At 36.9% G+C, this 23,067-nt stretch overlaps 1 pseudogene; it reads left to right on the top strand.

Moving 5' to 3' along the window:
• The window catches only part of LOC149540322 (sesquiterpene synthase Cad-like), a 29,602-nt pseudogene that overhangs the window by 3,301 nt on the left and 3,234 nt on the right, over positions 1-23,067 (top strand).

Genomic DNA, 23,067 nt, shown 5'->3' with positions numbered 1-23,067 from the left:
CTAGAAATTTAATTGATAAATCCTTGAGAAAATTGTCATGCTTCTTACATATAGGCTTGTTTTCCTCATTTTGTATGTTGTAACCATTTGTCTACCATTCTAGATAGGAGTTTGTTGATCCTCTTTTCATTCTCATCCCTAGATAATGTCAATGAGACACTATTTTAAAATCTAGGTAAAGAGGGTGTATACTCACTAAAGGTAGTAGGAAATGGATTAAAACCCAAAAATTCTAACTCTCTTCTAGGTGATATGTCAAAGATATCCTTAGGTCACTTTCCTTGGTGAATCTTATATCTAGTTGTAACTAGTATGAAAGAAGATACAATAATTCAATAGAATAACTATAATAGACTTGATTTTCAAACTAGGTTCTAGTAATATTTCCACTTTTCCAAAGTGATGATGTAAAAAGAGAAAAGATAACTTGTCCAAAGGTGTTTAAGTCATCGGTAAATGCCCTATGTACAAAACTTGTGAAGTAAGCAAAAATAACATAAAAAGAGCAATAAAAGTTATGCTAAGAAAGATGGATAAGTGAACACCCCACTAACTTACTAGTATAGACCAAAAATTAGAAACACCAAGTATAGGTTTCTCTAAGCAACTTAGAACAAGTTTGAAATTTTAGAGGCTTGGAACAACTATCATTTGATGATTATATGTGAACCAAGTGAAAAAATGACAAAAAAATGATAATTAACTAGAAGATAGGAACTAGACTTCTCAGAAAGAATATCAATGGTGAACTATGGTGATAAATTAATAGAAGACAAGTGATAGTCTAGAAGATTGGCAGGTTAGATAATGATGAATTATGCAATCAAACTTAGAACTACATTCAACAAAATAAATTGAAAGTGCAAGATGCCCTAGAGTTTGACCTAAAAGATGTAGCTTGAATTTCTATTTTGATTAATTAAGTAGTGTTTGACAATATGACAATGTTTGATTTCAATAACAAAAATAAATTTTTCAAAAAATACTTATTCAAGAAAAATTGTGATGTGAGAAGTAGTCTTCAAACAATCTCACAAGGGACAAAGAAACCTTGAAAGATAAAAATATATGTGAAGTCTCAAAGGTGTAATCAATATACTACCATCATGTTTATATTTAATATATTTTCACAGGTCTAGCACAATTTGAAGACACATCAAGAAATATCTATCTAAAGGTACTTGTTTTCGAATGCAACCTTAAGGCTTAAGTTTCCCAAATAAGGTAAATGATTTATCAAAAGACTTCATAGTAATATAATGGTTTTGAATATCATAATACACCCCAAATAACCAGTTTACCAAATACCAAGAGCCTATCTCTTAGGTAAACCAATCATCCCAGTGCACTAGGCCTACAAGCCCCAATTAGCTCTCAAATGTTGTCCGCTTGCATTTTTCTCCACATTTTTCTATAACATCAAGAAAATAAATTGAATATTAGAATAAAATTTTTTCTTCTCTATAACATATCAAAAGATGAGCTATGGTTTTTTTGGACCAAGTCTCTACTGTTACACTATGTGCCACTTTTTAGGCATAAAAACCCCTCCATTTACAAAGGAGCTATATGGAATAATTATCCCCCAACCATAAAACTTGGTAAAGTATCTTAATATGATACTAAAATGAGTATTATTCAATTATATTGAACCCATCAACTCTCTATATGTTCTTTTTTTTATAAAACCCTCACCAAACAAGGCCAAAAACTAGGGCCTCTTCAAATCTGACCAAGAAATCACTTTCAGGACCTATTAGTTGATCCTAAACCATGTTTATGATTATTAAATTGATTTTTTTACATAAAACCATAGCCTCCTTTAGGTAGATCTCCCGCTGATATACCTATGGCATCAAATTTAATGCATTTTCATGTACCCAAGCACTCCAAACTTGTCCAGTTGGATGATCATTGGTGCAAGGCACCAAGAAAAATAGATAGGTGCCATCCTCTTTTTTAATTAGGAAAATTTTTTCAAAATTATGTAATAAGATCCAAGATGTAAGGTCAATTGGACTCTAGGTACCATTATAAGCCAAAGTGCCAAATTGAAACAAGGGGTCAAAAATGAGAAATAAAGGTAATTTTTCAAGGAAAAAAAGATTTTTATATTTATTAGAAGGTTATAAAGGTCCTTAGGGTCATTGGGTTAAGTTTTAGGTGTCTAGGAGTTAAGATGTCAAAAATTGCAAAAAATTGCAAAAGTTGTCAAAGCAAAATTGTAAAAATGCTGACAACTTTGCAATTTTGTTTAAAAACCAAGCATATGTTAGAACCAACATCTGAAATATTGTTATAACTATTGGAATGGAAGTATATATGTATGATATGATCATACAGACCTCGATGGGTGATGGTTGTATGGATTTGATGTCTTTTGATGCAATAAAAACTTGATTTTCTACCATTTTTCTTATGTCTTGCTATTGTACGGACATGTATAGATTGAAACATGTGAAAATTTAATATGGTTGGATAGATATTTTAAGTTTCTTTCATTTTCATTTGGTTTTAGGTTTTGATCTATTCATTTGTGTAAGATATTGCCATTTTACTGAGGGCTACATGGGTAAGCCTATAAATTGACTAGATTGCACTTATGGTCCTCTAACTTGCAATCCAATGATGGGATCTTGATGCCATTTGGTGGGAAGAAATTTAGGGGTGTATTATTACATATGGAAAAGTTTTAGGGGCAGAAAAGTTGGTTTACTATTTTTTCTTGCAAGCCCTAGGCTGAACATCATCACGTGTTCAGCCTAATTTTGGAGAGAAATTGGCATAAAACTCTCAAAATTGCTGTAATGACCTAGGTGAATGGTGGAATGGATTTTTGGTATGGTGATGAAGATTCCTAAGTGGTTGTGCAGATTATATGACCCCATCTCTTGACACTTGCCTTGGAAAGCCAACCTAATTAGGCCTATTAGGACTGTGAACCTAGTTGGTGTTTGCATATGCTAGTGTAGGATCAGCCCATGAGTATTTGGAATCTTCAAGAGTCTAGAAAAGGGTATCCAAAAAGATTTTTTTTCACCACATTGTTTGTGGAGTTTGGGAGTTAACCTTGGAAAACTAAAAATAAACCTACTAGTATTTCTAAGCCTGGATTTGGGAAATAGGTATATTGGTGGTGTGGGAACCCTAAAAGTGGATGAATTATAGTGGGATAGGACTAAGTATGAGAAAAAAAGTCTTTTTTTGAACCCTTGAAAGCATTTTGCATAATTTTCCCTATTTTCCCTAGTTGAGGGCTAGTGTCCCTAAAGCCTTATTTTGGCCCAAGTTTGCTAAGAACCCTAGGGAGAGGGTAAGACCTTGGAGAAGTGGAGTCCACTTGAAGAGACAGAAATTAGAATTGGGTAAAGGGTGGAAACCTTGTTTGGCATCTTATAGTGGGTTCGGTGCTACTAGGCACTTAAGAAGGTTTTGGTGGATTAAGGTTGTAGACTCTGCACCAATCATTTGCATCCTCTGACTGTTCCCTACATTAGTATGCATAATTACATATGATACATGTTAGTAATCCATCCCCAAGTCATAGTTAGAATAGAAAGGGGATGGTTACATCATTTTTCTTGAAGGAAACTAGTGCAGGGCACCAAGGCAAATGGATCATCAAGTGTAAAATACACAATAGTCTAAAGATATACATGCTAATATACACCATCATAATGATAAATAGGATTAGTAGATGCAATGTTCCCTCCATGATCTTAGATACTTACCCAATCTAGTGGTTTTTATAAAGTTCATAGAGAGATACAAAGGTATCAAAGGGCCTCTTCAAATACATCATAGGATTTCCTATAATTTAATGGAATGATAGACAACCATGGTAGAGTTGTCATCATACTAATAGGAAAAAGCATCAACCTCCAATTTAGGTGTTATACCAAATTTGAAATTGATAAGCTGATAGGTGCTTGCAACTTGGTTTATATTTTGGTTTTCATTTTTTTTTACCTACTTAGCCTAGAATAAACAACCCTTAGATGAGAAGTCCATGGTTGTCAAAGAAAGACACCATTTTGTATGCTTAAGGCACTTTATGCAATTTATAAGCAAAAGTTGCTCATTAGGAAAATTTAAGATTTTTTTATGTTTTTGGTCAAGAAATCATAGGACTAAGTTTTTTTTAGTTGGTTTTAGGTATGTTGGAACCTTTTCCAAGTCGTAGAAGTGGAATCAAGTGAAAAATGTAAAAATTACACTTTTTGTGCAAAGTTGCATTGTTGAAAGTTCTAAAAGTTGCTCAAATTTTCAACTTAGTGAAAAAATGGTTATAACTATTAAAATATTGATTCTAACCATTAAAATATACATAGGAGATATATATACCTCATTTGTGAGGTTTGGTGGCATTAATATACGGATTGGAAGAAGTTGCAAAGAAAGAAATTTAGTTTTTGAGTCATTTTTACTGTTGTTCGCATATTGCATGAAATGTACAAACTTTTAGATCAAATGTGATGATTTTTGAGAGATATATTTGAATCAGCTTTCTTTTTCTTCTACTATCATTGTTCTACATGTTTTCTAACTCAAGTTATTGCATTTTTAGTGAAACTAGGTTTTTAGGACAACATTTTGGTGCACATAGCAAAAATTGGCCTCTAACTACAATTTCTTTGGTTAAAATTTCATGCCCACTTGGAAAATGGTAGTTAGTAGGGTCCTTTTTAAGATTCCATGGTTTCAAGACTGGGGGATGTGTTTTGTGATTTTTGTAATGAAGCCCTAGTCAAGTACCATGAAGGATTTAACCTCTTGTAGCATGTTGATTTGTGAATGGCAGGAGTTTGGGAATTGGTGAAGGGCTGAGTATTTTGAAATAAGTTATTTTAGTGTTTTCAATCCTTTTCCAAGTCCTAGAAGTGGAATCAAGTGAAAAATTTAAAAATTACACTTTTTGTGAAAAGTTGCATTGTTGAAAGTTATAAAAATTGCTCAAATTTGCAACTTAGTGGGAAAAGGGTTGTGGGATCAAACTATCTATTCCATTAGCTTTAAGAAGCCAAGTAAACCCTAGCCCCAAGCTCATCTTATCCAATTGAGCACTCAAAAATTCTCATACACGTCAAACCAAAATGTCCCTAAGGGTCACTAAATGCCATAGGGCAGCGATCTTTCATGGGGTATATCTCGGAGCTCATGTGAGGTATGGATGTGATTCCAAGTCCTATAGGACCATGTTGTAGATACCTAAAATAAGCTCTCTCTCTTTTTGAAAATATTAATCTATTTTAATTTTGAAATGTCATCTTGGGTGATGCTAAAACTCATAGTGTTGGCTAGTATAAAGTTGCCAACTGCCAAATCGCCCTCACTGTTCATCATGGGATCAAACTATCTATTCTGTTAGCTTCAAGTGGCTATTTAAACCCTAGCCCCAAGCTCATCCCATCCTGTTGAGCACTCAAACATTCTTGGTCATGCTGAACCAAAACGTCCCTAAGAGTTACTAAATGCCATAGGGCAGCAATCTTTCACGGGGCATATCTCAAAGCTTGTGTGAGATATGGATGTGATTCTAGGTCCTATAGGACCATGTTGCAGAGACCTAAAATAACCTCTCATTTTTTGGAGATCTTAATCCATTCTAATTGTGCAATGCCATCTCAGGTGATGCTGAAACTCATAGTGTTGGCTAGTACAAAGTTGCCAACTGCCAAATCTCCCTCACCATTCATTGTGGGATCAAACTATCTATTCTGTTAGCTCTAAGTGGCTGGATAAACTTTAGCCCCAAGCTTGTCCCATCTCATTGAGTGCTTGAACATTCTCAACCATGCCAAACTGAAACGTCACTAAGGGTCACTAAATGCCATAGGGTAGTGATATTTGACGAGGCATATCTCAAAGCCTGTGTGAGGTATGGATGCAATTCTAGGTCCTATAGGCCCATGTTGTGGAGACCTACAATAACCTCTCTCTCTTTCTAGAGATCTTCTTCTATTTTTATTTTGCAATGCTATCTTGGGTGATGCTAAAACTCATAGTGTTGGCCAGTACAAAGTTTCCAACTACCAAATCTCCCTCACCATTTGTCGTGGGATCAAAATATCTATTTTGTTAGCTCTAGGTGAGTAAACCCTAGCCCCAAGCTTTTCCCATCCCATTGAGGGATCAAACATTCTTGGGCATGCTGAACTGAAACATCCCTAAGGGTCACTAAATGCCATAGGGCAGCGATCTTTGATGGGGCATATCTTAGAGCTCATGCAAGATATGGATGTGATTCTAGTTCCTATAGGACCATTTTGTGGAGACCTATAATAACCTCTTTCACTTTTTGGAGATCTTACTCTATTTTGATTTTGTGAAGCCATATCGGGTGATGCTAAAACTCATAGTGTTGGCCAGTACAAAGTTGCCAACTGCCAAATCTCCCTCATCATTCGTCAGGGGATTGAATTTTCTATTTCATTAGCTCTGATTGATCAAGTAAACCCTAGCCTCAAGATCATTCCAGCCTGCTAAGCACTTGAATGTTCTTAGGCACGTCGAACCAAAACGTCCCTAAGGGCCACTAAATGCCATAAAGTAGTGATCTTTGATGATGCATATCTTAGAGCTCATGCAAGATATGGATACAATTCTAGGTCCTCTAGGACCATGTTGTGGTGATCTACAATAACCTCTTTCTCTTTTTGGAGATCTTACTCCATTTTGATTTTGTGATGCCATCTCAGGTGATGTTGAAACTTGTAGTGTTGGCCAGTACAAAGTTGCCAACTGCCAAATCTCCCTCACCATTTGTCATGGGATTGAACCATTTGTTCTATTAGCTTCAAGTGGCCAGGTAAACCTTAGCTCCAAGCTCCCCCCATCTTGTTGAGTATTCAAATGTTCTCGAACATGCCAAACTGAAATGTCCCTAAGTGTCACTAAATGCCACATGACAATGATCTTTGATGGGGCATATCTCAGAGCTCATGCGAGGTATGGATGCTATTCTAGGTCCTATAGGACCTTGCTGTGGAGACCTACAATAACCTCTCTCAATTTTTAGAGATCTTACTCCATTTTGATTTTGTGATGTCATCTCGGGTGATGTTGAAACTCATAGTGTTGGCCAATACAAAGTTGCCAACTGCCAAATCTCCCTCAACATTTATCTTGAGATCAAACTATCTATTCCATTAGCTTTGAGTGGCCTAGTAAACCTAATCCCCAAGCTCATCTTATCCTATTGAGTGTTCAAACATTTTGGGCATGCCAAAATAAAACATCCCTAAGAGTCACTAAATGCCATAGGGCAGCGATCATTGACAAGGCGTATCTTGGAGCTCATGGGAGATATGGATGCAATTTTAGGTCCTATAGGACCAGTTACGAATACCTACAATAACCTCTCTCACTTTTTGGAGATCACGCTCCATTTTAATTTTGTAATGCCATTTTGGGTGATGCTAAAACTCGTAGTGTTGGCCAGTACAAGGTTGCCAACTGCCAAATATCCCTCACTATTCATTGTGGGATTGAATTGTTTGTATCGTTAGCTCTAGGTGGCTAGGAAAACTCTAGCCCCAAGCTCATCTTGTCTTATTGAGCACTCAAACATTCTCAGGCATGCTGAACTAAAATATCCCTAAGGGTCACTAAATGCCATAGGGTAGTAATATTTGATGGGGCATATCTTAGAGCTTGTGCAAGATATGGATGAAATTCTAGGTCCTATAAGACCGTGTTGTAGAGACCAACAATAACTTCTCTCACTTTTTGGAGATCTTACTCCATTTTGATTTTGCGATGCCATCTCGAGTGATGTTGAAACTCATTGTGCTATCCAGTACAAAGTTGCCAACTACCAAATCTCCCTCACCATTCATCGTGGGATCAAAATATCTATTCTGTTAGCTTTGGGTGGCTAGGTAAATGCTAGCCCCAAGATCATACCATCCTATTGAGTGCTCAAACATTCTCAGGCATGTCGACCTAAAATGTCCCTAAGGGTCACTCGAAGCTCGTGCAAGATATAGATGCAATTCTAGGTCTTATACCACCATGTTGCAGATACCTATAATAAAAACTCTCACATTTTGGAGATCTTACTCCATTTTTTTTGTGATGCCATGTCAGGTGATGTTGAAACTCATAGTGTTGGCTAATACAAAGTTGCCAACTACCAAATCTCCCTCATCGTTCATCATGGGATTGAACTATTTTATCTATTAGCTCTGTGTGGCTGGGTAAACCTTAGCCCAAAGCTCCCCCCATCCCATTCAGTGCTCAAACATTCTCAGGCATGCTAAACCAAAATGTTCCTAAGGGTCACTAAATGCCATAGGGCAGCAATCTTTGACTGTGTATATCTCGAAGCTCATATGAGGTATAGATGTGATTCTAGGTCCTTTAGGACCTTATTGTAGAGACCTACAATAACCTCTCTCAGTTTTTGGAGATCTTACTCTGTTTTGATTTTGTGATGCCATCTTGGGTGATGTTGAAACTTGTAGTGTTGGCCAGTATAAAGATGCCAACTGCCAAATCTCCCTCACCATTCATTGTGGGATCAAACTATCTATTTTGTTAGCTCTGGGTGGCTAAGTAAACCCTATCCCCAACTCATCCCATCCCATTGAGCACTCAAACATTCTTGGGCATGCCGAACTGAAATGTCCTTAAGGGTCACTAAATGCCATAGGGCAAAGATCTTTGACGGGGCATATCTCAGAGCTTGTGCCATCATATTGAGCATTCAAACATTCTCCAGCACGTAAAACAAAAATGTCCCTAAGGGTCACTAAATGCCATAGGGCAGAGATCTTTGATAAGACATATCTTAGAGCTCATACAAGATATGGATTTGATTCCAAGTCTTATAGCACCATGTTGTAGAGACCTACAATAACCTCTCTCACTTTTTTGAGATCTTACTCAGTTTTGATTTTGCAATGCCATCTCAGGTGATGTTGAAAGTCGTAGTGTTGACTAGTACAAAGTTACTCACTACCAAATCTCCCTCACCATTCATTATGGGATCGAACTATCTATTCTATTAGCTCTAGGTGGTTGAATAAACCCTAGCCCCAAGCTCATCCCATCTCGTTGAGCACTCAAACATTCTTGCACATGTCAAACGGAAACGTCCCTAAAGGTTACTAAATGACATAGTTTAGCTATCTTTCATTGGGCATATCTCTAAGCTCATGCAAGGTAATGATGCAATTCTAGGACCTATAAGACCAAGTTGTAGAGACCTACAATAACCTCTCACACTTTTTGGAGATCTTACTCTATTTTGATTTTACAATGCCATCTCGGGTGATGCTAAAACTCATAGTGTTGTCTAGTACAAAGTTGCCAACTACCAAATCTCCCTCACCATTTGTCATGGGATCAAACTATCTATTCTATTAGCTCTGAGTGGCTAGGTAAACAATAGTTTCAAACTCATCCCATCCTATTAAGTGCTTGAACATTCTTAGGCACGGCAAACTGAAATGTTCCTATGGATCACTAAATGCCATAGGGCAGTGATCTTTGACAAGGCATATCTCAGAGCTCATGGCAGATATGGATATGATTCGAGGTCCTATAGGACCATATTATGGAGACCTATTATTACCTCTCTCATTTTTTGGAGATCCTACTCCATTTTGATTTTTTTATGCCATCTTGGGTGATGCTGAAACTCATAGTGTTGGCCAGTACAAAGTTGCCAATTGCTAAGTCTCCCTCACCATTCATCATGGGATCAAACTATCTATTCCATTATTTTTGGGTGGCCAAGTAAATCCTAGCCTCAAGCTTGTCCTATCCTATTGAGCTCTTGAACTTTCTTAGGCATGCCAAATCGAAACGTCCCTAAGGGTCACTAAATGCCATAGGGAAATGATCTTGGACAAGGCATATCTCAGAGCTTGGGTGAGTTATGGATGTGATTCTAGGTCTTATAGGACCATGTTTTTGAGACCTAAAATAACCTCTCTCACTTTTTGGAGATCTTACTCTATTTTGATTTTGCGATGCCAACTCAGGTGATGTTGAAACTCATAGTATTAGCTAGTACAAAGTTGCCAATTGCCAAATCTCCCTCACCATTCATCATGGGATCGAACTACCTATTTTGTTAGCTTTGGGTGGCTGGGTAAAGCCTAGCCCAATGCTTGTGCCTTCCCATTGAGTGCTCAAATTTTCTCTGGCATGTCAAACCAAAATATCCCTAAGAGTTACTAAATGCCATAGGGCAGCGATCTTTGACAGTGTATATCTCAGAGCTTGTGCAAGATATGGATTTGATTCTAAGTCCTATATGAACGTGTTGTAGAGATCTAAAATAACCTCTCTCACTTTTTTGAGATCTTACTCCATTTTAATTTTGTGATGCCATCTTAGATGATGTTGAAACTCATAGTGTTGGCTAGTTCAAAGTTGCCCACTACCAAATCTCCCTCACTATTTGTCATGGGATCAAACTATCTATTATGTTAGCTCTGGGTGGTTGGGTAAACCCTAGCCCCAAGTTTGTCCCATCCTATTGAGCACTCAAACATTCTCAAGCACGTCAAACTAAAATGTTCCTAAAGGTTACTAAATGACATAGTTCAGTGATCTTTGATAGGGCATATCTCAGAGCTCGTGCGAGGTATGGATGCGATTCTAGGGCCTATAAGACCATGTTGTAGAGACTTACAATAACCTCTCACTCTTTTTGGAGATCTTACTCCATTTTGATTTTGCAATGCCATCTCAGGTGATGTTGAAACTCATAGTGTTGGCCAGTACAAAGTTGCCAACTGCAAAATATCCCTCACCATTCATTATGGGATCAAACTATCTATTCTGTTAGCTCTAGGTGGCTGGGTAAACACTAGCACTAGGCTTGTTCCATCCTGTTGAGTGTTTGAACAGTCTCAAACATGTCAAACTGAAATGTCCCTAAGGGTCACTAAATGCCATAGGGCAGCGATCTTTGACAGGGCATATCTCAGAGCTCATGCAATGTATGGATGTGATTCTAGGTCCTATAGAACTATGTTGCAAAGACCTACAATAACCTTTCTCACTTTTTGGAGATCTTACTATTAGAGTAAATAATTAATAATTAATTATTTATTCTATTACTTAAGCTTACTTAGGTTAATGCATTTATTTAATATTTAGCATTCAATGCATGTAGTGGTTAGTTGTTGACAACTCGGGAGTTTGCTCCTTTTTTAGCATATTCCACTTTTTGTGGATATGTGTTGAGTTGTCATTTTTTTCCTCTACCTCCTTCCAGCTTGTTCTACAAGATTCCATGAGGCCTTTTTAAATGGTCTCTCTCTCATTGTAAATCAATCCATTCACATAGCAATTTCATTTTCCTATTGTGAAATATTTTCTCTTGCATTGCTTGCTTCAAGCTCTTGCTCTTTCGGTTTCTCTTCAGCAAGCTATTTGCATGTAGGTGATCTTGGCGACTACGGAGTTGGATTTCATCAAATCCTACATGGTATCAGAGCCTCCCTACTGCTTCTTGTTTGAAGGATCTTTGAAGCCGTGATTTGAAGTCACAAACCCTAGTTTGTTTGTGTAATTTTTCTTCAAATCAGGGGTAGAGAAAATTTTTGGAGCACTTTCAGCCCAAACAGATATCACCATTGGATCTGAAAGGCCATTTACAATCAAAATTCATATAAAACTTTCCGTTTTTGGAGACAGAGCTCCGGGAGGCAAATATTTTTTTTTTCAGGGTCTCGCCATACCATCGTACGGATGCGCGACAGTGCAAAATAAAAAAAATATATATATATATTAAACCAAGCACTGCTGTAGCAGTGCCAACATGCCACCGCAGGGCCACCCTATCTCCACTTGTGCACCTCCGACGGGCCACTCAGCAAGCGGCTCCCGCCGCGGCACTACCCAAAACTCCTGCCACGCGGGTGTAGCTGCCTCCGCCACCACAGACAGCGGGGCGCCGAGTTTTCCTCCTGGGTGCCACCGCCACCGGAAATTTTCATTGCTTCACCACCCTTCAACCTCTCCAACCACCGGGCGACATGTGGCGCTGTCTCCTTCCAATCATTGACTGCCACGTGGCACCTGACACAGATTTGCTAACGTCATATTCCGGTAGCCGACGTCACTTTTTGGTGTGCTGACATCATTTTTTGACGTGCCGACGTCACTTTTTCGGCATCAGATGTCACCTTGTCGGTGACCAGATCTTTTTGCCGACGACAGTCATGTGATGGGCATACGACCGTCAAATTTAGGCTTGTGTCTGAAATTTTCTAAAGTGCATTTTTGGAGAAGCAGTCAGTATTTTGGCTATAACTTGAGCATACGGAGGTCTTTTTCTGATCCGAAAGAAGCATTGGAAAGTTGACTCAGAGACAGAGACATTGGTGCTAGTTTTGTACGATTTTGAGTTCGTTTGATCTTCCATTTTTGGCATCAAAGTAGAGGCTTCTATTTCCTCTTATTCTGCATCAACAAATCCAGGTTCCTTTCCAGTTTTTTCTTTCCTTAGTTATTTTTTTGTGGTATTTGGGAGATATTTTTGTACATTTGTGAGGGGGCATCTTTCTTTTCTGTAATTTAATTCAGTTAAGACCCTTCTACTTCCGTCTTCTTTCTCTCAATGGCGGATCCCTCTATTTCCCCTCTCACACCACACAACTATCACACGTGGAAGGCACAAATTACTAGACTTCTAATGTCTAGAGGTCTATGGTATTGTCTGAATGAGCATCAGCCTATTCTCCAATGACCTTTTAAGATTCTACAGCATAGGAACAAGATGGATGAAGACATGGGGCTTATTGCACTCAACATTTCAGACAGCCTATTTTTTCACTTGGATGGTTTGACTACTCCACGGGCCTATTGGCAGAGATTTCAGACTTTGTTTGGATAGGTGAATGAGTTTCGAGCACTTCAGTTGGATGCAGAATTGACTTCTTTGTCACCAAGTAGCTTTCCCACCATTGAGGACTTTCTAGTGAAGTTCAAATCCTTGCGTGCAGTTTTACAAGGATGTGGGAAGAACAAAACAGATGATGAGTGTATCTTTTTGATACTCTCAAAGTTAAAGGGACAGTATCAAATCTTCTCTTCCACTTTCTACTCCACTATGGATGCCTTGGGTGATAGACACAGGATGCCTTCTTTTGAGACATTTTGTGATCGGTTAACTCGTGAACAGTCCAAGATTACCCAGATGGATTCACTTTCAGGTTCACAAGCACAGGCATTGCTTACACAGAAGCAGACGTCAAAGAAGATATCTGATCCCTCTTCTACTGGTTCATCATCTTCTAAGAAGAAGGAGAAAAAGAAGACTGAGACTCCTACCTGTTCCTATTGTGGAAAAGGATCTCATGATGAGGCACGTTGTTTTCAGAAGAGATGTGATGGCTATGAGAAACAGATTGCTGATTTACAAGCTTTCCTTCAGAAGAGCACTATTTCTTCTCCATCCTCTTCTACCTCACAAGGGTCTTCTTTTCAAGCTTCCTCCACCTCTCTAACATCTACATCAGATCTTGGAAAGGGTCATACATTTCAGGCTTCCATTGCATCTCCTTCACAAGTTCTTTGGATACTGGATTCAGGTGCTTCTCACCATATGACATCTTCTCAAGGTGTCTTCTCCACTCTTGAGGCTTCTCCTATTCCTCACATTCTCATGGGGAATAACACTTCCTTACCAGTCTGTGGGAAAGGTTCAGTTCACATCCAAGATGGTATATTCAATGATGTATTGTATGTTCCATCTTTGTCTGCTAACCTTCTCTCAATTTCTCAGATTACACACCGTGGATCAGGGAAGACAGTTGAGTTCACTACTGATTTAGTCTTCATTCAAGATCGTGCTACAGGAGATCTTATTGCTACAGGGGTAGTTGATCCTTCCACTCATCTCTACACCTTCTCACACTTTGGTCCACCATCTCCATTTTTGGAGCACACTACTTCTCTTTTACAGGAGCATCATGTGGTGCAGTCAGGATACTTGAACCTTTTCATTGTTCCTAAGATCCCTATTTTGCCTACCACACCACATCCAGTTGAGGGATTTTCTTCTCTACAAAATTCTCCTTCCGCTCTACCTGATCTTCCAGCTTCATTTATTGAGACTCCAAGTACACTTGTTGCAGATACTTCAGTGGAAATTCATGACAATGTCATCACACCTGCCTTGGGGATTCCCTTTTCGGTTCCTCATACATTCTCTTCTGGACATCAGCTAGGCTTTCCAGTTGCTCCTCTCATGCAGGGATTTCCTTGTTACGTGCCTTTGTTCCTTCCGAATTGGAGTTTCATTGGTTCGATCATTTCTACAGGAGCTCCATCATTATGGGGGGGGGGCTTGGTGTCTATTCTCATGGGGGGGCTGGTTGTACTTATGGTTTTGAGAGAGTCTCATCAAACATTTCTGGTGGAAGTTGTCCTTGGGGGGATTGGTTGAGGCCTTCCTTCCTTCACTTCATGTTTTTTTTAGCATGTTGTTTTTACCTCTTTTTGGAGGAGGGTTTTTCCCATAGGGTTTTCCCTCTTTATCCATTTTACAGAGGTTTCATTGTACATGGGTACCTAACATGGCCTCCTTGCCGAGACCCATTATAAATTTCATCATAGTTTTAGGAGCTTAAGGCATTCCCCTAAGTTGCACTTAAGGGGGGGTGTTAGAGTAAATAATTAATAATTAATTATTTATTCTATTACTTAAGCTTACTTAGGTTAATGCATTTATTTAATATTTAGCATTCAATGCATGTAGTGGTTAGTTGTTGACAACTCGGGAGTTTGCTCCTTTTTTAGCATATTCCACTTTTTGTGGATATGTGCTGAGTTGTCATTTTTGTCCTCTACCTCCTTCCAGCTTGTTCTACAAGCTTCCATGAGGCCTTTTTAAATGGTCTCTCTCTCATTGTAAATCAATCCATTCACATAGCAATTTCATTTTCCTATTGTGAAATATTTTCTCTTGCATTGTTTGCTTCAAGCTCTTGCTCTTTCGGTTTCTCTTTAGAAAGCTATTTGCATGTAGGTGATCTTGGCGACTGCAGAGTTGGATTTCATCAACTCCTACACTTACTCTATTTCAATTTTGTGATGCCATCTCGAGTGATGCTGAAACTCATAGTGTTGGCCAGTACAAAGTTTCCAATTACCAAATCTCCCTCACCGTTTGTCGTGGGATCGAACTATCTATTCTGTTAGCTCTTGGTGGCTGGGTAAACCATAGCCCCGAGCTCATCCCATCCCATTGAGCTCTTAAACATTCTTGGGCATGTTGAACTGAAATGTCCCTAAGGGTCACTAAATGCAATAGGGTGGCGATCTTTGATGGGGTATATCTCAAAGTTTGTGTGAGATATGGATGTGATTCTAGGTCTTATTAGACCATGTTGTAGAGACCTACAATAACCTCTCTCTTTTTCGGATATCTTACTCCATTTTTGATTTTGTGATGCCATATTGGGTGATACTAAAACTCATAGTGTTGGCTAATACAAAGTTGCCAACTGCCAAATCTCCCTCACCATTCATCATGGGATCAAACTATCTATCCTATTAGCCTCACATGGCTAGGTAAACCCTAGCCCCAAACTCATCCCATCCTGTTGAGTGCTCAAACATTCTTGGGCATGCCAAACTGAAACATCCCTAAGGGTCACTAAATGCCATATGGTAGTGATCTTCGACGAATATATCTCAAAGCTTGTGTGAGGTATGGATGCAATTCTTGGTCCTATAGGACCATGTTGTGGAGACCTACAATCAAATCTCTCACTTTTTGGAGATCTTAATCCATTTTAATTTTACGATGCCATCTCGAATGATGCTGAAACTCGTAGTGTTGGCCAGTACAAAGTTGCCAACTGCCAAATCTCTCTCATTGTTCATTATGGGATCAAACTGTCTATTCTATTAGCTCTGGGTTGCCAAGTAAACCATAGCCCTAAGCTCATCCTATCTTGTTGAGCACTCGAACATTCTCGAGTATGCTAAATCGTAATGTCCCTAAGGGTCAGTAAGTGCCATAGGGCAATAATCTTTGATGGGGCATATCTCAGATCTCATGCAAGGTATGGATGTGATTCTAGGTCCTATAGGACCATGTTGTGAAGACCTACAATAACCTCTCTCACTTTTTGGAGATCTTACTCTGTTTTAATTTTGTAATGCCATCTCTGGTGATGCTAAAACTTGTAGTGTTGGCTGGTACAAAGTTGCCAACTACCAAATCTCTCTCACCTTTCATTGTGAGATCGAGCTATCTTGTAATTATTGAAATATAGAATTAGGGATACCTTCCCTTTTTTGGGATCTTTTGTATTGTCTAGAGAATACAAACTCCATTTTTCCCAACAATGGTTCATAGACTAAGATATTTGGGATTCTTTGCTTCTAGAGTTTATTCATTTTTTTCTTTGTCTTTATTGTGGTAGTTTTCTATGAAAATCATCTATATCTTCTTCCTCCTTGAGAACTCTACTAGCTCTATGCTAATCTTCTCGAGTTCTCCTAAACTGCCAAGCAAGAATATTTAACTAACTAAGAATATCTTCTTTCTTTTCATGAAAACCAATATTGGGTTCCAACATAGCTATAATATTTTCATGTAATTTGTAAAGAAGCTTTGAAAAAAACCTAAAACCTATCTCTAACCTAAGGAGAAACCTATTTATGATTGGAGGAACACTAATCAAGGGTTGGCAACTCATTTCCATTATGAATCCGTACCGTTGGAATGTATGTAGCAGACTATGATTGTTTTAGCACAAATTTTACTAGTTTTTAATCTTATTTAGAGGCAAATCATGTGGCTATTATCCTTTTGTTGCAACTTGTAGTTGTCTTATTATTTTTTTCCATTTTCCATCATTAGTTATAGTTTGTGACCAAGTTTTGAAAGATTTTGTAAATTTCTTCAAAGATACCTGTCTACTGCCAATTTTGGAGTTGTATATCAAGAAAGGGTTATAAGTCTTTTCTCCGCCATGGAAATTCCATGGTCTTATGGATTTTAAGGCAAAAAACCCTAATGTATGATATTATGCAAGAAAGGGTCCTGAAAGTGAGTGCAAAGAATTCTTTGACCAAGCCATAGGCAAGCTAGGCAATGCTCGACTAGGGATTATCAGTAGAGAAAGAGCTCTCGAGAGAAAATATTGAAGAATAAAGACTTGAGGGATTGAAGAGGGGTATGAGGAGGTTCTAACTTGTGGAGGAGGAGTCTTGATGAAGTGTTGAAGGTATCTTAAAAGTGGGGACAACATGTAGCCAAGAAAACCCTACCAAACTGTCAATTTTGCTATTTTTGTTGTACAGATGCACCTTGAGACCCTAAAAATCCTTCAGCATGGGTCCTATGTATAAATTTTTCTTAAGAATAGAGGTGTTGAAACTCTAAGACAAAGGAGCTATTGGCCCTAGAAATCTGGGTGGAGGCCAAATTAGGGGCTCTCCTTATAGCCCTTTTGTGAAGAAAACTTGAAATTGGGTACAAACCCATTGATGTTATCCATTCAAGCATATTAAAAGTGTTCCAATAACACCTTAGTACATCATGGAAACCTTGGTTGGACTGGGGAGTGCTATGGTACCCTAGTAGACCTATAAAACCTTTGTAGGGATATTGTTCCTAGAAGAGTAATAGAGTAATGTTGCAAGTTTGGATCAATTAACCTGGTGAGGAGGTTAGGAAAGATCAAGGGATGTTCTAAGTAGCAAGAGATCCTATAGACCACATAGGTCTAGAGAAAACACCAAGATCCACATATAATATACAATATTGCATGGGGACAGGGGTACTTGGGGTACTTAGGGTATGAGTATGGGTACAGGTATGGGTACAACTATCTTTTATAATAGGGGACGAGGGTACTTGGGTATGTCAAACTTTATTTTTAATTATAATTTTATATTTATAGAAAACCTAAATTTATGAGTCATGACAATGATTTTTCAAATCAAGAACAGTGATAAAGTTTGCAAATGTAATGTATTATTTTTAGTTTTAGATTTGTTATATGTTTGTAATAATAATTTATGATAAATGTTTAGATGCATAACATAGAAGGAAAGCTTTAAACATGAACAAGAAGATCATAAATCATATGACAATAACATATTGCAAATGATAAATTTTTGGCTTTAACATTGATAAAGTTTACTTTTGATCAATATTGTATCAAAGTTTCAAATTGATTAGGTATTGAATTAAGCTTGATAAACAAATAACAGAGAAGAAAAACTTTAAACATGAACAATATCACAAATCATATGACGATGACATATTGGAAATGATAAAAGTATGCTTGAATAGTGATAAAGTTTATTGTTAATCAATATTATATAAAAGTTTTGAACTGATTAGGTATTGAATTAAGCTTGATAAACAACAAGCTGATACACAAACAAAAAACCGAAAAACAAATTCAAAATCTCAATCAAGGTCCTTAGCTATGATGCTCTCCACTGAGTACCTAGTACTTGGGTATGTGGGTATGAGTACTAGGGGTGTGGGTACAAGTACCTATGCAACCTTATAATATATTATGATAATCAATAATGTCATACATGAACAAACATATAATATATTATGATGACCAATAATGTCATACATGAACAAGCATATAATATATTATGTTAACCAATAATGTCATACATGAAGGAACATATAATATATTATGATGACCAATAATGTCATACATGAACAAACATATAATATAAAATGTTAACCAATAATGTCATAAGTCTAATAATGTCATGCATCTAATGTATATCAAATATGTCCACTGACATAAAATCAAACATCTATGTCCATTGATGCCTATACATGTGTGTCTATCAACTATATCTTCTCCTTCCCATGAGGGGAAGGAAAAAAATCTCTAGAGGTCTTTGGTCATCTTGTGAAAGGAGATGATGGGGATGATGGGGTCTTCCTCACACGCTTGCTCATCCTCTTATTGAGGCTCTTCTCTAACTTGAGTTGATACAAACAAAGTAGATATGAAACAATAATTATTATATATTGAAATCAAATATATGTACACAAAAAATTAATTATTTTCTTACCACCATCAAATAGTCACTCTACAAGTCCACCTCAAAGGCTCGTGGATGATCAGCTGTAATAAGACCCTATAACAATTCAATAAATATAATCACTTATAAATAACATTAGAAATTTTGATACTAACTATTATAAACAACAACTAAAAATAAGAAAATTCTTTCATACCTTAGTCAATGGCTGTGGACTAGCCATAGTTGCAAGCACTCCACATTCAATGGACTGTCGAAGATGAAGAGGAGTCTCAGATGTCAAGAGTTGCATGTCATACAATACACATTACATGTAACATGAAACATGAAACAAATATAATCAAATGAATTAAGTTAAAATGAAATAAATATACCTCTATGAAGCTTGTATCATATCTAGGCTCAAAGTCCCTAGTGAATGTCGATGGTCCTATAGAGAATTGATGCACATGCATAAATTTTTTTGTCAATCCTTCATATGATTACTTAATAAATATATCTATTAATTTAAATGATTAAATCAATACATACTCTAGACTCATTGATGGGACAAAAAAATGGGGCCGAGGGATTGCTGCTAGGGTCACCAATACTCTAACCCTAAATTTTGAACAATGTCAATACATGCTAATTAATTATTCATTCACTATACATATGAAAAGTGATCAAATTAGTTTATTATAATCGTAATTTACCTGTGTGTCAATGCCAAATGTCTCATTCAGGAACTGATCAGTGACTAGCCCATCATCTACACTATCTCTAGCATGACTGGCAAATGTGCATAAGGATCCACATGATGTGCACATGTGACTACGATGCATAGAAGGCTCCTCCTCAACTAATGGAATCATGCAATGAATGAGGGTCTACTAGAGTGTTGGCCTCTACATATTCCTTCACAACTAAAGGAATAGTCACATGCTCACCCTGTGGCTTGACCATAGGTGCCCTAACTACATTAGGGTCATGATGTGCCCTCGGCCTCTCAAATGATGACCCCCCACCTCTACCCTGAGTTTCTAAGATATCAAAATAATTGGGGATCTCCCCAGGGACAAACTCACAATACAATTTCCTTAAGAAATACATTGGGACCTCATGATTATTGTAGGGAGGGGCATCAAAAAATATTCACCATCTATCCCAAAAATTATTTCTAATGCCATCATATATGGACCAATAGATGGGGAACCATCTACTTGTTTCTCTAATAGTATTTTGTTCACTAGGCTTTCTAAACAATGCACAAATGCTACCTTTTGGTATATCTTTTTTTTTGACATCTTGATATGATAATTTGTTTGCATAATATCTTTTTTGTTCATCCCTCTTAACCTACCAAATATCCAACTGACCACTAACAGAAGCTATGTGGGTCATAATAGACTCGAGGGAGGATTCCAACTGAGCTCTCATTGGATTGGTTTGTCCACAAGCTTTCAACCTACCAATCAGTGCTTCTAATTCATTTTTGCCTCTTTCTATTTCATTTATTATATTGTCTTATGTTCCGAGAGAAGATCTTCCAATTGGCATAGCTTGCGGAATTTCTTGTTCTCTTTGTGGAGGGTTTTGATTCTCATCTTGTTGAGGGTTTTGGTTTTGATCTTGTTGGGGACTTTTTCAGTTCATTATTCACATTTCTTGATGAGAAATCAATTGCAATCTAAATAAATAAACAAATTTAAAGAAAAATTGAAAAAAACCTACAAAACAATACAAAAACATATAAAATAATGCAAAAAGAAGGCGAGACAACATACGACGTGATCATGATCTCAAAATTCGACAACGAGGAGGCATATTAATGAGGTGGGTGGCAAAAATCTTCAATTTGCTAAATTTGTGTATGCGCTGTGAGGAGAGGAAGTTGCAAAATGATGAAAAAATGAATGGGCTATGGGTTTGCAGCCCATTTATAATATTTTGGGGTTTTAAAATGTGCATGCATGCTATAGCGTGTAAGCGCTACTGAAAGTTAGAAAGAAAAAAAAGGGTGTCATCTTCTTGGCACCACAACTTGGTGCACTTACACAATATTTTAAATATTTTATTAAAAATCTCCTCCTATGAAATAGGGTTTTGAAAGAAATGAAAATGGGTAAAGTTCAAACAATTTTTTTCTGCCAAACTCTGTATAACCAATCATTTAAGAAAATCCTTGAAGGCATTTCAGAAACACCTTGAATGGAAACGAATATTGCATGATCTATAAGTCTAGTCTTCCCTTTCTCAACCACCTTAGAAATTTTTGTATTACATTTAATAACCAACTCTAGGAGAGTGGGAACCTTACCTCTAACTCTTCCTTGGGTTTGATTGTTAATGACCTTGATGGGGTTAAGAAGCAATTATGCTCTATCTGGCATAGATTTATCCTCAATAGATGCTTTTTAAAATGACCTTAATGAAGTTGAAGGTCCATTGGAGGAAACATCCAAAATCTTTGGTTATTCCTTTCCTAGATACAATTTGGTTTTCATCAAAATAAAACCTAGATTGAATGGTAGATTTAGGAACACCTTCAATCAAGGTAGAATTCATAGTGGTGATTTGTCTAGAAACTCTTGAACCCAGACTCTCAAAAGGCGAGGAGGGTGGGGGGCAAGGGGTGAATATGATAGACTGGTCCCTAATGTTGGATGGAGAAATCCACTTCGCCAATATTGATGATGACCTTTAGTGTTCATAATAATAATAATATTTTTAAATTTTTTAAAACTAATATAGTTAAATTAAAATATTCTGACCTTAACTATTTCTACAATTTAAATGATCTTACATTAAATTGAAAATTATTAGGATCACCTATTTAACACCAATAGTACAAGCCTCTAATATGAGGTCTTGTGAACTATCAATTATTTTGATTGCAAGCCTTTTTATACCTTGTAATTTCCATTTCACAATTTCAAAGAATAACAAAGTATGAGAAGCTTGATTTGTGAGCAATTTCGTAGCATGTTGAAAACCTAGTCCATAACAATAGGAATAGAAATCTGCATCAGCATACGACTTGACCATTGAACATAGTGCTCAAAACAAAGGAGGCTCTATAGCAAGCTAGCTCTTCAATAAAATAGAAAAAATAATAAGAACAACCTCAAACAAGAAAGATTTAGGTAAAAAATGCAAGCACAGACTTTTACCCAATGTTTTTTTTAAGAAACATAGGGAAATACTAATTGATGAGATTCGTGATATGTTTTCTAATGGAGAAGGCGATGAGTTCGGTGTACTTGAAAATATTTGGTTTGTTGATGTTCTACAACGTTTGGGAATAGGTCGATATTTTCAAGAGGAAATGAAAACTGCACTTGATTATATCTACAAGTATGTTTATTTGGTCAAAAAGCTTTCCTCGGATATCTAATTTAGATATGAAAAAATATGAAGGTGTATTTAGTATTGTGAGAAAAGTATTAGATTTCAAAAGATTTTTGTAATCAGATAATATCATTTTTAATAGGTTCTGGAATCATGATAGTGTTTTTTGCGATCTCAACATCGTGGCTCCAGGATTTCGGATATTACGACTGAATAGATATGTCGTTTGTTCAGGGGCTAGAATTTTTATTTTTGTCTTGATTGCCTGTTTATAACTAAATTTTTAAATCATTATAATAATATTTTGGATATATAAGCAGATGTTTTTGAAAAGTTCAAAGGTGAAGAAGGACATTTCTCTGGTTTTGAATCTAGCGATCAAGATGCAAAATTAGAAATGATGTTAAATATATATAAAGCTTTAGAATTAGATTTTCCTGATGAAGATATCTTAAAGAAGCAAGAGCATTTGCGTCTACGTACCTGAAATATGTTATCAAAGAATATGGTGACATACAAGAATCAAAAAATCCATTTCTAATGGAAGTAACTACTTTTTCATGAAAGAGATTAGCATTCAGCTTATTTTTAAATATTTATGAAAAATAAAATTGAAACAAGAGTTTCATATTAAATGTTTGTTATTTCTTAGAATTACAAATGTTCAACAGTTAACAACCCATCAAACTTCTTAGTTTCATAAAAGTTTTAAGTATACACCATTTCAATGGCTTA

Source organism: Cupressus sempervirens, chromosome 9 (assembly GCF_028749045.1).
Source record: "Cupressus sempervirens isolate cs-2001-9-10 chromosome 9, ASM2874904v1, whole genome shotgun sequence".
NCBI classification, from domain to species: Eukaryota; Viridiplantae; Streptophyta; class Pinopsida; order Cupressales; family Cupressaceae; genus Cupressus; species Cupressus sempervirens.
This window is presented reverse-complemented; position numbering and strand designations above follow the sequence as displayed.